We start from the raw sequence: 16,276 nt of genomic DNA, 5'->3' as shown, positions 1-16,276 counted from the left end.
GACAGCGGCGTTGAATCAATGAGGGGGGCACGGGAGAGGCTCGCGGACACCACCTCTCCCCTTGTAGCCGCGATAGGCAAGCAAAAAATTTTGCTAGAGCTCCAAGCACCCACCTCATGGCTAGAGACAAGGGCTCGCCATTAGATCAACTTCGAAATCGCTGAACAGACGCGCTGTAGAATGGCAACCGCTGCCAAGTCTCTTCCGTAGTTGCGTCGGTCGAGTGATCGAAGAAGGTGATCTAAGAGAGGGTCCAAGCGCAGGCATTCGTTGGGGGATTCGGCGCCGATGGCATAAATTTATGCAATACCCGAGCAAGCAACACCGGACGGAGGTGCTAGACGAGGGCTCCCGTTTTAGATCGAGTTTTAAAATCACCGAGTAGACGCGGTGAGGGCTGGCAACCGCTGCCAAACCTTTTTCCGAAATTGCGCCATCTGAGTGACAAGAATACATGATCTAAAGGAGAGTCCAGGAATAGCACCCTCGAGGGTGGGCTTCATGCCCCTCTAATTGATTCAACGTCGGCGTCCACCGTTTCAAAATCCGACATTTCCATCCGCCCTGACAGCGGCGTTGAATCAATGAGGGGGGCACGGGAGAGGCTCGCGGCAACCACCTCTCCCCTTGTAGCCGCGATAGGCACGCAAAAAAGTTTTGCTAGAGCGCCAAGCACCCACCTCATGGCTAGAGACAAGGGCTCGCCATTAGATCAACTTCGAAATCGCTGAACAGACGCGCTTTAGAATGGCAACCGCTGCCAAGTCTCTTCCGCAGTTGCGTCGGTCGAGTGATCGAAGAAGGTGATCTAAGAGAGGGTCCAAGCGTAGGCATTCTCGTTGGGGGATTCGCGCCGATGGCATAAATTTCTGCAATACCCGAGCAACACCGGACGGAGGTGCTAGACGAGGGCTCCCGTTTTAGATCGAGTTTTAAAATCACCGAGTAGACGCGGTGAGGGCTGGCAACCGCTGCCAAACCTTTTTCCGAAATTGCGCCAGCTGAGTTGACAAGAAAACATGATCTAAAGGAGAGTCCAGGAATAGCACCCTCGAGGGTGGGCTTCATGCCCCTCTAATTGATTCAACGTCGCCGTCCACCGTTTCAAAATCCGACATATCCATCCGCCCTGACAGCGGCGTTGAATCAATGAGGGGGGCACGGGAGAGGCTCGCGGCAACCACCTCTCCCCTTGTAGCCGCGATAGGCACGCAAAAAATTTTGCTAGAGCGCCAAGCACCCACCTCATGGCTAGAGACAAGGGCTCGCCATTAGATCAACTTCGAAATCGCTGAACAGACGCGCTGTAGAATGGCAACCGCTGCCAAGTCTCTTCCGTAGTTGCGTCGGTCGAGTGATCGAAGAAGGTGATCTAAGAGAGGGTCCAAGCGTAGGCATTCGTTGGGGGATTCGCGCCGATGGCATAAATTTATGCAATACCCGAGCAACACCGGACGGAGATGCTAGACGAGGGCTCCCGTTTTAGATCGAGTTTTAAAATCACCGAGTAGACGCGGTGAGGGCTGGCAACCGCTGCCAAACCTTTTTCCGAAATTCCGCCGTCTGAGTGACAAGAAAACATGATCTAAAGGAGAGTCCAGGAATAGCACCCTCGAGGGTGGGCTTCATGCCCCTCTAATTGATTCAACGTCGCCGTCCACAGTTTCAAAATCCGACATATCCATCCGCCCTGACAGCGGCGTTGAATCAATGAGGGGGGCACGGGAGAGGCTCGCGGCAACCACCTCTCCCCTTGTAGCCGCGATAGGCACGCAAAAAATTTTGCTAGAGCGCCAAGCGCCCACCTCATGGCTAGAGACAAGGGCTCGCCATTACATCAACTTCGAAATCGCTGAACAGACGCGCTGTAGAATGGCAACCGCTGCCAAGTCTCTTCCGCAGTTGCGTCGGTCGAGTGATCGAAGAAGGTGATCTAAGAGAGGGTCCAAGCGTAGGCATTCATTGGGGGATTCGCGCCGATGGCATAAATTTATGCAATACCCGAGCAACACCGGACGGAGGTGCTAGACGAGGGCTCCCGTTTTAGATCGAGTTTTAAAATCACCGAGTAGACGCGGTGAGGGCTGGCAACCGCTGCCAAACCTTTTTCCGAAATTGCGCCATCTGAGTGACAAGAAAACATGATCTGAAGGAGAGTCCAGGAATAGCACCCTCGAGGGTGGGCTTCATGCCCCTCTAATTGATTCAACGTCGCCGTCCACCGTTTCAAAATCCGACATATCCATCCGCCCTGACAGCGGCGTTGAATCAATGAGGGGGGCAAGGGAGAGGCTCGCGGACACCACCTCTCCCCTTGTAGCCGCGATAGGCACGCAAAAAATTTTGCTAGAGCGCCAAGCACCCACCTCATGGCTAGAGACAAGGGCTCGCCATTAGATCAACTTCGAAATCGCTGAACAGACGCGCTGTAGAATGGCAACCGCTGCCAACTCTCTTCCGTAGTTGCGTCGGTCGAGTGATCGAAGAAGGTGATCTAAGAGAGGGTCCAAGCGTAGGCATTCGTTGGGGGATTCGCGCCGATGGCACAAATTTATGCAATACCCGAGCAAGCAACACCGGACGGAGGTGCTAGACGAGGGCTCCCGTTTTAGATCGAGTTTTAAAATCACCGAGTAGACGCGATGAGGGCTGGCAACCGCTGCCAAACCTTTTTCCGAAATTGCGCCATCTGAGTGACAAGAATACATGATCTAAAGGAGAGTCCAGGAACAGCACCCTCGAGGGTGGGCTTCATGCCCCTCTAATTGATTCAACGTCGGCGTCCACCGTTTCAAAATCCGACATTTCCATCCGCCCTGACAGCGGCGTTGAATCAATGAGGGGGGGCACGGGAGAGGCTCGCGGGAACCACCTCTCCCATTGTAGCCGCGATAGGCACGCAAAAAATTTTGCTAGAGCGCCAAGCACCCACCTCATGGCTAGAGACAAGGGCTCGCCATTAGATCAACTTCGAAATCGCTGAACAGACGCGCTGTAGAATGGCAACCGCTGCCAAGTCTCTTCCGTAGTTGCGTCGATCGAGTGATCGTAGAAGGTGATCTAAGAGAGGTTCCAAGCGTAGGCATTCGTTGGGGGATTCGCGCCGATGGCATAAATTTATGCAATACCCGAGCAACACCGGACGGAGGTGCTAGGCGAGGGCTCCCGTTTTAGATCGAGTTTTAAAATCACCGAGTAGACGCGGTGAGGGCTGGCAACCGCTGCCAAACCTTTTTCCGAAATTGCGCCATCTGAGTGACAAGAAAACATGATCTAAAGGAGAGTCCAGGAATAGCGCCCTCGAGGGTGGGCTTCATGCCCCTCTAATTGATTCAACGTCGCCGTCCACCGTTTCAAAATCCGACATATCCATCCGCCCTGACAGCGGCGTTGAATCAATGAGGGGGGCACGGGAGAGGCTCGCGGCAACCACCTCTCCCCTTGTAGCCGCGATAGGCACGCAAAAAATTTTGCTAGAGCGCCAAGCACCCACCTCATGGCTAGAGACAAGGGCTCGCCATTAGATCAACTTCGAAATCGCTGAACAGACGCGCTGTAGAATGGCAACCGCTGCCAACTCTCTTCCGTAGTTGCGTCGGTCGAGTGATCGAAGAAGGTGATCTAAGAGAGGGTCCAAGCGTAGGCATTCGTTGGGGGATTCGCGCCGATGGCACAAATTTATGCAATACCCGAGCAAGCAACACCGGACGGAGGTGCTAGACGAGGGCTCCCGTTTTAGATCGAGTTTTAAAATCACCGAGTAGACGCGATGAGGGCTGGCAACCGCTGCCAAACCTTTTTCCGAAATTGCGCCATCTGAGTGACAAGAATACATGATCTAAAGGAGAGTCCAGGAATAGCACCCTCGAGGGTGGGCTTCATGCCCCTCTAATTGATTCAACGTCGGCGTCCACCGTTTCAAAATCCGACATTTCCATCCGCCCTGACAGCGGCGTTGAATCAATGAGGGGGGGCACGGGAGAGGCTCGCGGGAACCACCTCTCCCATCGTAGCCGCGATAGGCACGCAAAAAATTTTGCTAGAGCGCCAAGCACCCACCTCATGGCTAGAGACAAGGGCTCGCCATTAGATCAACTTCGAAATCGCTGAACAGACGCGCTGTAGAATGGCAACCGCTGCCAAGTCTCTTCCGTAGTTGCGTCGATCGAGTGATCGTAGAAGGTGATCTAAGAGAGGGTCCAAGCGTAGGCATTCGTTGGGGGATTCGCGCCGATGGCATAAATTTATGCAATACCCGAGCAACACCGGACGGAGGTGCTAGGCGAGGGCTCCCGTTTTAGATCGAGTTTTAAAATCACCGAGTAGACGCGGTGAGGGCTGGCAACCGCTGCCAAACCTTTTTCCGAAATTGCGCCATCTGAGTGACAAGAAAACATGATCTAAAGGAGAGTCCAGGAATAGCGCCCTCGAGGGTGGGCTTCATGCCCCTCTAATTGATTCAACGTCGCCGTCCACCGTTTCAAAATCCGACATATCCATCCGCCCTGACAGCGGCGTTGAATCAATGAGGGGGGCACGGGAGAGGCTCGCGGCAACCACCTCTCCCCATGTAGCCGCGATAGGCACGCAAAAAATTTTGCTAGAGCGCCAAGCACCCACCTCATGGCTAGAGACAAGGGCTCGCCATTAGATCAACTTCGAAATCGCTGAACAGACGCGCTGTAGAATGGCAACCGCTGCCAAGTCTCTTCCGTAGTTGCGTCGGTCGAGTGATCGAAGAAGGTGATCTAAGAGAGGGTCCAAGCGTAGGCATTCGTTGGGGGATTCGCGCCGATGGCATAAATTTATGCAATACCCGAGCAACACCGGACGGAGATGCTAGACGAGGGCTCCCGTTTTAGATCGAGTTCTAAAATCACCGAGTAGACGCGGTGAGGGCTGGCAACCGCTGCCAAACCTTTTTCCGAAATTGCGCCATCTGAGTGACAAGAAAACATGATCTAAAGGAGAGTCCAGGAATAACACCCTCGAGGGTGGGCTTCATGCCCCTCTAATTGATTCAACGTCGCCGTCCACCGTTTCAAAATCCGACATATCCATCCGCCCTGACAGCGGCGTTGAATCAATTAGGGGGGCACGGGAGAGGCTCGCGGCAACCACCTCTCCCCTTGTAGCCGCGATAGGCATGCAAAAAATTTTGCTAGAGCGCCAAGCACCCGCCTCATGGCTAGAGACAAGGGCTCGCCATTAGATCAACTTCGAAATCGCTGAACAGACGCGCTGTAGAATGGCAACCGCTGCCAAGTCTCTTCCGTAGTTGCGTCGGTCGAGTGATCGAAGAAGGTGATCTAAGAGAGGGTCCAAGCGTAGGCATTCGTTGGGGGATTCGCGCCGATGGCATAAATTTATGCAATACCCGAGCAACACCGGACGGAGGTGCTAGACGAGGGCTCCCGTTTTAGATCGAGTTTTAAAATCACCGAGTAGACGCGGTGAGGGCTGGCAACCGCTGCCAAACCTTTTTCCGAAATTGCGCCATCTGAGTGACAAGAAAACATGATCTAAAGGAGAGTCCAGGAATAGCACCCTCGAGGGTGGGCTTCATGCCCCTCTAATTGATTCAACGTCGGCGTCCACCGTTTCAAAATCCGACATATCCATCCGCCCTGACAGCGGCGTTGAATCAATGAGGGGGGCACGGGAGAGGCTCGCGGACACCACCTCTCCCCTTGTAGCCGCGATAGGCACGCAAAAAATTTTGCTACAGCGCCAAGCACCCACCTCATGGCTAGAGACAAGGGCTCGCCATTAGATCAACTTCGAAATCGCTGAACAGACGCGCTGTAGAATGGCAACCGCTGCCAAGTCTCTTCCGTAGTTGCGTCGGTCGAGTGATCGAAGAAGGTGATCTAAGAGAGGGTCCAAGCGTAGGCATTCGTTGGGGGATTCGCGCCGATGGCATAAATTTATGCAATACCCGAGCAAGCAACACCAGACGGAGGTGCTAGACGAGGGCTCCCGTTTTAGATCGAGTTTTAAAATCACCGAGTAGACGCGGTGAGGGCTGGCAACCGCTGCCAAACCTTTTTCCGAAATTGCGCCATCTGAGTGACAAGAATACATGATCTAAAGGAGAGTCCAGGAATAGCACCCTCGAGGGTGGGCTTCATGCCCCTCTAATTGATTCAACGTCGGCGTCCACCGTTTCAAAATCCGACATATCCATCCGCCTTGACACCGGCGTTGAATCAGTGAGGGGGGCACGGGAGAGGCTCGCGGCAACCACCTCTCCTATATAAGCTATTAGTGCGAGGCTCGCGCTGCATTAGAAATTAGCGAACACAACGACATCCGCCTTAAAAATCCAAATCCTTTAAAATTCCTACCAAACAGCCATTCACGACCCAATTTTTTATGAGGTCGGCAGAGGAGCAAAAGATTGTCATCGGTTAGGAGACGTGAGTTCATGGAGCCAAGGGACTGAAATGGTCATCGAGCTCATCCGATCAACTGGATGAATTTCACCTTGAAGGGGCCCAATCCAAAAGTTCCGGAGGTCATCTCCTGGAACTCTCGAGAACAAGGCCCATCTTACATGCAAACTCTGCTACTGCGCAAACATAGGTTGCAATTAAGGAGAAATTGCGAGGCCGTCGCAATGGCCCGAGGCCAATGGCTCCGACTAAGTCAATTTTCTCTTGCAATCACCATGCCGCCGTTCACAGAGAGATCTCCCCATTCACTTGTGACGCGACGCACAATCCAAGGTCTAGACGCGAGCTCGCCCTTGAAAGAAAGACCACTTTCCAAGACATCCCCCGATGACACATTGGAACGTCAACCGCTGTCGAACCACTCCCAATGTTGTGCCGATCGAGTTGGCACAGAGGCGACCTTAGGGAGCTCCCGCGTAGCAATCGGGATGTGCTTTCGTGCCCATCTCTCACAAAAACCAATGTTAGCTGTGGACAAATTTGGAATCCAAGGGCTCGCATCCATCGATATCGTCGGCACTGAGTCTATATATTCAAAGGCCACGGAGAGGTTCCGATAAGAGAAACTCCCCTGCTCGCTCGCACAAACATCCCAAATTCTAGACACAAGCTCCCGCCCTTAGCATCGCTCTCCAGATCACCGCAATGACACATTGGAACGACAACCGCTGTCGAACAACTCCCGAAATTGTGGCAATGGAGTGAGAAAGAAGAGCAACTTTGGGGAGCCGCGCATAGCAAACGGGCTGTGCTGCTGTGCTTCATTCCGCTCTTATATAGATCCGAAATCGTTGATTTCGTTTGGAATCCGAGGCTGCATTCGTCCTTGCTCAAACAAGCAATGGCTCTTCTAATCGAATGGCCACGGGGAGCTTCCGATAACAAAGGCTCCCTTGTCACTCGTGATGCGCAGGCCAACTGCTAGACGACGGGTCGCCCTTCAGATCGCTGCCCAGGCAACCACCACAACGGCACCATTGGAACGACAACCGCTGCCGAACCGTTCTGAAAATTTTGTGCCAAAGAAGTTGTTGCGTAGAGAACGACTCTGGGGAGAGAGCCCTCGCATAGCAAAATCGGGATGGCTTCACGGCCCTCCCAATAGAAACGATGCTGGTGCCAATATTCCAAAAATCCGAATAACGTGTCTTTCGCGAACACCAGCACTGATTTCTATTGGGGAGGGTCGCCGAGAACTTTTGTTGTCAAAGCTCCCATTGTAAGCCGCGATAGGCACACAAAAAATTGCTAGAGCCCCAAGCACCCACCTCATGGCTAGACAAGGGCTCGCCATTAGTAGATCAACTTCGAAATCGCTGAACAGACGCGCTGTGGAATGGCAACCGCTGCCAAGCCTCTTCCGTAATTGCGTCGGTCGAGTGATAGAAGAAGGTGATCTAAGAGAGAGTCCAAGGCTAGGGATTCGTTGGGGGATTCGCGCCGATAGCAAAAAATTATGCAATACCCGAGCAACACCGGACGGAGGTGCTAGACGAGGGCTCCCGTTTTAGATCGAGTTTTAAAATCACCGAGTAGACGCGGTGAGGGCTGGCAACCGCTGCCAAACCTTTTTCCGAAATTGCGCCAGCTGAGTGACAGGAAAACATGATCTAAAGGAGAGTCAAGGAATAGCACCCTCGAGGGTGGGCTTCATGCCCCTCTAATTGATTCAACGTCGCCGTCCACCGTTTCAAAATCCGACATATCCATCCGCCCTGACAGCGGCGTTGAATCAATGAGGGGGGCACGGGAGAGGCTCGCGGCAACCACCTCTCCCCTTGTAGCCGCGATATGCACGCAAAAAATTTTGCTAGAGCGCCAAGCACCCACCTCATGGCTAGAGACAAGGGCTCGCCATTAGATCAACTTCGAAATCGCTGAACAGACGCGCTGGAGAATGGCAACCGCTGCCAAGTCTCTTCCGTAGTTGCGTCGGTCGAGTGATCGAAGAAGGTGATCTAAGAGAGGGTCCAAGCGTGTAGGCATTCGTTGGGGGATTCGCGCCGATGGCATAAATTTATGCAATACCCGAGCAACACCGGACGGAGGTGCTAGACGAGGGCTCCCGTTTTAGATCGAGTTTTAAAATCACCAAGTAGACGCGGTGAGGGCTGGCAACCGCTGCCAAACCTTTTTCCGAAATTGCGCCAGCTGAGTTGACAAGAAAACATGATCTAAAGGAGAGTCCAGGAATAGCACCCTCGAGGGTGGGCTTCATGCCCCTCTAATTGATTCAACGTCGCCGTCCACCGTTTCAAAATCCGACATATCCATCCGCCCTGACAGCGGCGTTGAATCAATGAGGGGGGCACGGGAGAGGCTCGCGGCGACCACCTCTCCCGTTGTAGCCGCGATAGGCACGCAAAAAATTTTGCTAGAGCGCCAAGCACCCACCTCATGGCTAGAGACAAGGGCTCGCCATTAGATCAACTTCGAAATCGCTGAACAGACGCGCTGTAGAATGGCAACCGCTGCCAAGTCTCTTCCGTAGTTGCGTCGGTCGAGTGATCGAAGAAGGTGATCTAACAGAGGGTCCAAGCGTGTAGGCATTCGTTGGGGGATTCGCGCCGATGGCATAAATTTATGCAATACCCGAGCGACACCGGACGGAGGTGCTAGACGAGGGCTCCCGTTTTAGATCGAGTTTTAAAATCACCAAGTAGACGCGGTGAGGGCTGGCAACCGCTGCCAAACCTTTTTCCGAAATTGCGCCAGCTGAGTGACAAGAAAACATGATCTAAAGGAGAGTCCAGGAATAGCACCCTCGAGGGTGGGCTTCATGCCCCTCTAATTGATTCAACGTCGGCGTCCACCGTTTCAAAATCCGACATATCCATCCGCCCTGACAGCGGCGTTGAATCAATGAGGGGAGCACGGGAGAGGCTCGCGGCAACCACCTCTCCCGTTGTAGCCGCGATAGGCACGCAAAAAATTTTGCTAGAGCGCCAAGCACCCACCTCATGGCTAGAGACAAGGGCTCGCCATTAGATCAACTTCAAAATCGCTGAACAGACGCGCTGTAGAATGGCAACTGCTGCCAAGTCTCTTCCGTAGTTGCGTCGGTCGAGTGATCGAAGAAGGTGATCTAACAGAGGGTCCAAGCGTAGGCATTCGTTGGGGGATTCGCGCCGATGGCATAAATTTATGCAATACCCGAGCAACACCGGACGGAGGTGCTAGACGAGGGCTCCCGTTTTAGATCGAGTTTTAAAATCACCGAGTAGACGCGGTGAGGGCTGGCAACCGCTGCCAAACCTTTTTCCAAAATTGCGCCAGCTGAGTGACAAGAAAACGTGATCTAAAGGAGAGTCCAGGAATAGCACCCTCGAGGGTGGGCTTCATGCCCCTCTAATTGATTCAACGTCGGCGTCCACCGTTTCAAAATCCGACATATCCATCCGCCCTGACAGCGGCGTTGAATCAATGAGGGGGGCACGGGAGAGGCTCGCGGCAACCACCTCTCCCATTGTAGCCGCGATAGGCACGCAAAAAATTTTGCTAGAGCGCCAAGCACCCACCTCATGGCTAGAGACAAGGGCTCGCCATTAGATCAACTTCGAAATCGCTGAACAGACGCGCTGTAGAATGGCAACCGCTGCCAACTCTCTTCCGTAGTTGCGTCGGTCGAGTGATCGAAGAAGGTGATCTAAGAGAGGGTCCAAGCGTAGGCATTCGTTGGGGGATTCGCGCCGTTGGCATAATTTTATGCAATACCCGAGCAACACCGGACGGAGGTGCTAGGCGAGGGCTCCCGTTTTAGATCGAGTTTTAAAATCACCAAGTAGACGCGGTGAGGGATGGCAACCGCTGCCAAACCTTTTTTTCCGAAATTGCGCCAGCTGAGTGAGAAGAAAACATGATCTAAAGGAGAGTCGAGGAATAGCACATCCAGGGTGGGCTTCATGCCCCTCTAATTGATTCAACGTCGGCGTCCACCGTTTCAAAATCCGACATATCCATCCGCCTTGACACCGGCGTTGAATCAATGAGAGGGGCACGGGAGAGGCTCGCGGCAACCACCTCTCCTATATAAGCTATTAGTGCGAGGCTCGCTCTGCATTAGAAATTAGCGAACACACCGACATCCGCCCTAAAAATCCAAATCCTTTAAAATTCCTACCAAACAGCCATTCACGACCCAATTTTTTATGAGGTCGGCAGAGGAGCAAAAGATTGTCATCGGTTAGGAGATGTGAGTTCATGGAGCCGAGGGACTGAAATGGTCATCGAGCTCATCCGATCAACTGGATGAATTTCACCTTGAAGGGGCCCAATCCAAAAGTTCCGGAGGTCATCTCCTGGAACTCTCGAGAACAAGGCCCATCTTACATGCAAACTCTGCTACTGCGCAAACATAGGTTGCAATTAAAGAGAAATTGCGAGGCCGTCACAATGGCCCGAGGCCAATGGCTCCGACTAAGTCAATTTTCTCTTGCAATCACCATGCCGCCGTTCACAGAGAGATCTCCCCATTCACTTGTGACGCGACGCACAATCCAAGTGCTAGACGCGAGCTCGCCCTTGAAAGAAAGACCACTTTCCAAGACATCCCCCATTCACTTGTGACGCGACGCACAACCCAAGTGCTAGACGCGAGCTCGCCCTTGAAAGAAACACCACTTTCCAAGACATCCCACGATGACACTTTGGAACGACAACCGCTGTCGAACCATTCCCAATGTTGTGCCGATCGAGTTGGCACAGAGGCGACCTTAGGGAGCTCCCGCGTAGCAATCGGGATGTGCTTTCATACCCATCTCTCACAAAAACCAATCTTAGCTGTGAACAAATTTCGCCGCAATGACACCATTGGAACGACGACCGCTGTCGAACAACTCCCGCATTTGTGCCCCGATGGAGTGAGAAAGAATAGCAACTTTGGGGAGCCGCGCATCGCAAACGGGCTGCTGCTTCATTCCGCTCTTATATATAGATCCGATGTCGTTGATTTCGTTTGGAATCCGAGGCTGCATTCGTCCTTGCTCACACAAGCAATGGCTCTTCTCATCGAATGGCCACGGGGAGCTTCCGATCACAAAGGCTCCCTTGTCACTCGTGACGCGCAGCCCAACTGCTTTCCGAAATTGCGCCAGCTGAGTGACAAGAAAACATGATCTAAAGGAGAGTCGAGGAATAGCACCTCGAGGGTGGGCTTCATGCCCCTCCAATTGATTCAACGTCGGCGTCCACCGTTTCAAAATCCGACATTTCCATCCGCCTTGACACCGCCGTTGAATCAATGAGAGGGGCACGGGAGAGGTTCGCGGCAACAACCTCTCCTATATAAGCTATTAGTGCGAGGCTCGCTCTGCATTAGAAATTAGCGAACACGCCGACATCCGCCATAAAAATCCAAATCGTTGAAAATTCTGACCAAACAGCCATCCACGACCCAATTTATTATGAGGTCGTCTAAGGAGCAAAAGATTGTCATCGGTTAGGAGATGTGAATTCATGGAGCCAAGGGACTGAAATGGTCATCGAGCTCATCCGATCAACTGGATGAATTTCACCTTGAAGGGGCCCAATCCAAAAGTTCCGGAGGTCATCTCCTGGAACTCTCAAGAACAAGGACCGTCTTACTTGCAAACTCTGCTACTGCGCAAACATAGGTTGCAATTAAAGAGAAATTGCCAAGCCATCACAGTGGCCCGAGGCCAATGCTCCGACTAAGTCAATTTTCTCTTGCAATCACCATGCCGCCGTTCACAGAGAGATCTCCCCATTCACTTGCGACGCGACGCACAATCCAAGTGATAGACGCGAGCTCGCCCTTGAAAGGCCGGCCCACTTTCCGAGACATCCCCCGATGACACATTGGAACGACAACCGCTGTCGAACCATTCCCAATGTTGTGCCGATCGAGTTGGCACAGAGGCGACCTTAGGGAGCTCCCGCGTAGCAATCTGGATGTGCTTTCGTACCCATCTCTCACAAAAACCAATCTTAGCTGTGAACAAATTTAGAATCCAAGGCTCGTATCCATCGATATCGTCGGCACTGGGTCTATATATTCAAAGGCCACGGAGAGGTTCCGATAAGAGAAGCTCCCCTGTGCTCGCTCGCACAAACATCCCAAATGCTAGACACAAGCTCCCGCCCTTAGCATCGCTCTCCAGATCGCCGCAATGACACATTGGAACGACAACCGCTGTCGAACAACTCCCGAATTTGTGCCGATGGAGTGAGAGAGACGAGCAACTTTGGGGAGCCGCGCATGGCAAACGGGCTGCTGCTTCATTCCGCTCTTATATATAGATCCGATGTCGTTGATTTCCTTTGGAATCCGAGGCTGCATTCGTCCTTGCTCGCACAAGCAATGGCTCTTCTCATCGAATGGTCACGGGGAGCTTCCGATTACAAAGGCTCCCTTGTCACCCGTGATGCGCAGCCCAACTGCTAGACGACGGCTCGCCCTTCAGATCGCTGCCCAGGCAACCACCACAACGGCACCATTGGAACGACAACCGCTGCCGAACCATTCCGAAATTTTTTTGCCAAAGAAGTTGTTGCAAAGAGAACGACTCTGGGGAGAGAGCCCTCGCATAGCAAAATCGGGATGGCTTCACGGCAGCTGGATGGGATTTGAATTCATGGAGCCAAGGGAGTGAAATGGTCATCGAGCTCATCCGATCAACTGGATGAATTTCACCTTGAAGGGGCCCAATCCAAAAGTTCCGGAGGTCATCTCCTGGAACTGTCAAGAACAAAGGCCAATCTTACATGCAAACTCTGCTACTGCGCAAACATAGCTTGCAATTATAGAGAAATTGCAAGGCCGTCACAATGGCCCGAGGCCAATGGCTCCGACTACTAAGTCAATTTTCTCTTGCAATCACCATGCCGCCGTTCACAGAGAGATCTCCCCATTCACTTGTGACGACGCACAATCCTAGTGCTAGACGCGATCTAGCCCTTGAAAGGCCGCGTTCCAAGACATCCCGATGACACATTGGAACGACAACCGCTGTCGGACCATTCCCAATGTTGTGCCGATCGAGTTGGCACAGAGGCGATCTTAGGGAGCTCCCGCGAATCGATCGGGAAGTGCTTTCGTACCCATCTCTCACAAAAACCAATGTTAGCTGGCTGAACAATTTTAGAATCCAAGGCTCGTATCCATCGATATCGTCGGCACTGGGTCTATATTCAAAGGCCACGGAGAGGTTCCGATAAGAGAAGCTCCCCTGCTCTCTTGCACAAACATCCCCAAATGCTAGGCGCAAGCTCCGGCCCTTAGCATCGCTCTCCAGATCACCGCAATGACACATTGGAACGACAACCGCTGTCGAACAACTCCCGAATTTGTGCCGATGGAGTGAGAAAGAAGAGCCAGATCGGGTCGACGAAAACGGCTAAGCCAGATCGGGTCGGCCACCATTTTTCGCCGAGAGCTTTCGATATTAAAGCTCCCATGTAGCAGCGATAAGTACACCATGACAAAATTGCTAGAGCGCCGAGCACCCATAGCAAATTGCCATTATACCAAGCAACGCCGGAGTGCTAGACAAGGGCTCACGTTTAGATCAAGTTTTAAAATCACCAAAAAGACACGCCATGGATCGGCAACCGCTGCCTCACCTTTTCCAAAATTGAGTCATCGGAAAACATGATCTAAAGGAGAGCCGAGGAAAAGCACTGAGATCGCTTCATGCCCCTTTCATTCATTCAACATCAGCATACACCGTTTGAAAACCCAACAATCCGATCCGCCTAGACACCAATGTTGAATCAATGAAAGGGGCATGGGAGAGGCTCGCGGCAACAACCTCTCCTATATAAGCTATTAGTGCGAGGCTCGCTCTGCATTAGAAATCTGCGATAGCGCGGACAAAATCCTTAAAAATCCAATTCAATGAAAAATGTGACCAAACAGCCATCCACGACACCGTTTTTGGAGCTCGCCCAGATCGGCTACGCCAGCATGGTGACTTGCTGACTCGGTGAGAGTACTTCGAACTGTCAAGAACAAAGGCCAATCTAACATGCAAACTCTGCTACTGCGCAAACATAGCTTGCAATTATAGAGAAATTGCAAGGCCGTCGCAATGGCCCGAGGCCAATGCTCCGACTGCTAAGTCGATTTTCTCTTGCAATCGCCATGCCGCCGTTCACAGAGAGATCTCCCCATTCACTTGTGACGACGCACAATCCAAGTGCTAGACGCGAGCTCGCCCTTGAAAGGCCGCGTTCCAAGACATCCCGATGACACATTGGAACGACAACCGCTGTCGAACCATTCCCAATGTTGTGCCGATAGAGTTGGCACAGAGGCGATCTTAGGGAACTCCCGCGTATCGATCGGGAAGTGCTTTCGTACCCATCTCTCACAAAAACCAATGTTAGCTGAACAATTTTATAATCCAAGGCTCGTATCCATCGATATCGTCGGCACTGGGTCTATATTCAAAGGCCACGGAGAGGTTCCGATAAGAGAAGCTCCCCTGCTCGCTTGCACAAACATCCCCAAATGCTAGACGCAAGCTCCCGCACTTAGCATCGCTCTCCAGATCACCGCAATGACACATTGGAATGACAACCGCTGTCGAACAACTCCCGAATTTGTGCCGATGGAGTGAGAAACGAGAGCCAGATCGGGTCGACGAAAACGGCTAAGCCAGATCGGGTCCGCCAGCATGGCTCGGCCACCATTTTTCGCCGAGAGCTTTCGATATTAAAGCTCCCATGTAGCCGCGATAAGTACACCATGACAAATTGCTAGAGCGCCGAGCACCCATAGCAAATTGCCATTATACCAAGCAACGCCGGAGTGCTAGACAAAGGCTCACGTTTAGATCAAGTTTTAAAACCACCAAAAACACACGCCATGGATCGGCAACCGCTGCCTCACCTTTTCCAAAATTGAGTCATCGGAAAACATGATCTAAAGGAGAGCCGAGGAAAAGCACTGAGATCGCTTCATGCCCCTTTCATTCATTCAACATCAGCATACACCGTTTGAAAAGCCAACAATCCGATCCGCCTAGACACCAATGTTGAATCAATGAAAGGGGCATGGGAGAGGCTCGCGGCAACAACCTCTCCTATATAAGCTATTAGTGCGAGGCTCGCTCTGCATTAGAAATCTGCGACAGCGCGGACAACTCCCTTAAAAATCCAATTCAATGAAAAATGTGACCAAACAGCCATCCACGACACCGTTTTTGGAGCTCGCCCAGATCGGCTCGGCCAGAATGGCTCGCCCAGATCGGCTCGGCCAGCATGGCTCGCCCAGCCTTGGTGAGAGTACTTCGAACTGTCAAGAACAAAGGCCAATCTAACGTGCAAACTCTGCTACTGCGCAAACATAGGTTGCAATTATAGAGAAATTGCAAGGCCGTCACAATGGCCCGAGGCCAATGCTCCGACTACTAAGTCAATTTTCGCTTGCAATCGCCATGCCGCCGTTCACAGAGAGATCTCCCCAATCACTTGTGACGACGCACAATCCAAGTGCTAGACGCGAGCTCGCCCTTGAAAGGCTGCGTTCCAAGACATCCCGATGACACATTGGAACGACAACCGCTGTCGAACCATTCCCAATGTTGTGCCGATCGAGTTGGCACAGAGGCGACCAAACAGCCATCCACGACACCGTTTTTGGAGCTCGGCCAGATCGGCTCGGCCAGAACGGCTCGCCCAGATCGGCTCGGCCAGAACGGCTCGGCCAGCATGGCTCGGCCAGAACGGCTCGCCCAGATCGGCTCGGCCAGCATGGCTCGGCCAGAACGGCTCGCCCAGATCGGCTCGGCCAGAACGGCTCGCCCAGATCGGCTCGGCCAGCATGGCTCGGCCAAAGCGGCTCGGCCAGAATGGCTCGC

Source organism: Cupressus sempervirens, chromosome 7, assembly GCF_028749045.1.
Source record: "Cupressus sempervirens isolate cs-2001-9-10 chromosome 7, ASM2874904v1, whole genome shotgun sequence".
NCBI classification, from domain to species: Eukaryota; Viridiplantae; Streptophyta; class Pinopsida; order Cupressales; family Cupressaceae; genus Cupressus; species Cupressus sempervirens.
This window is presented reverse-complemented; position numbering follows the sequence as displayed.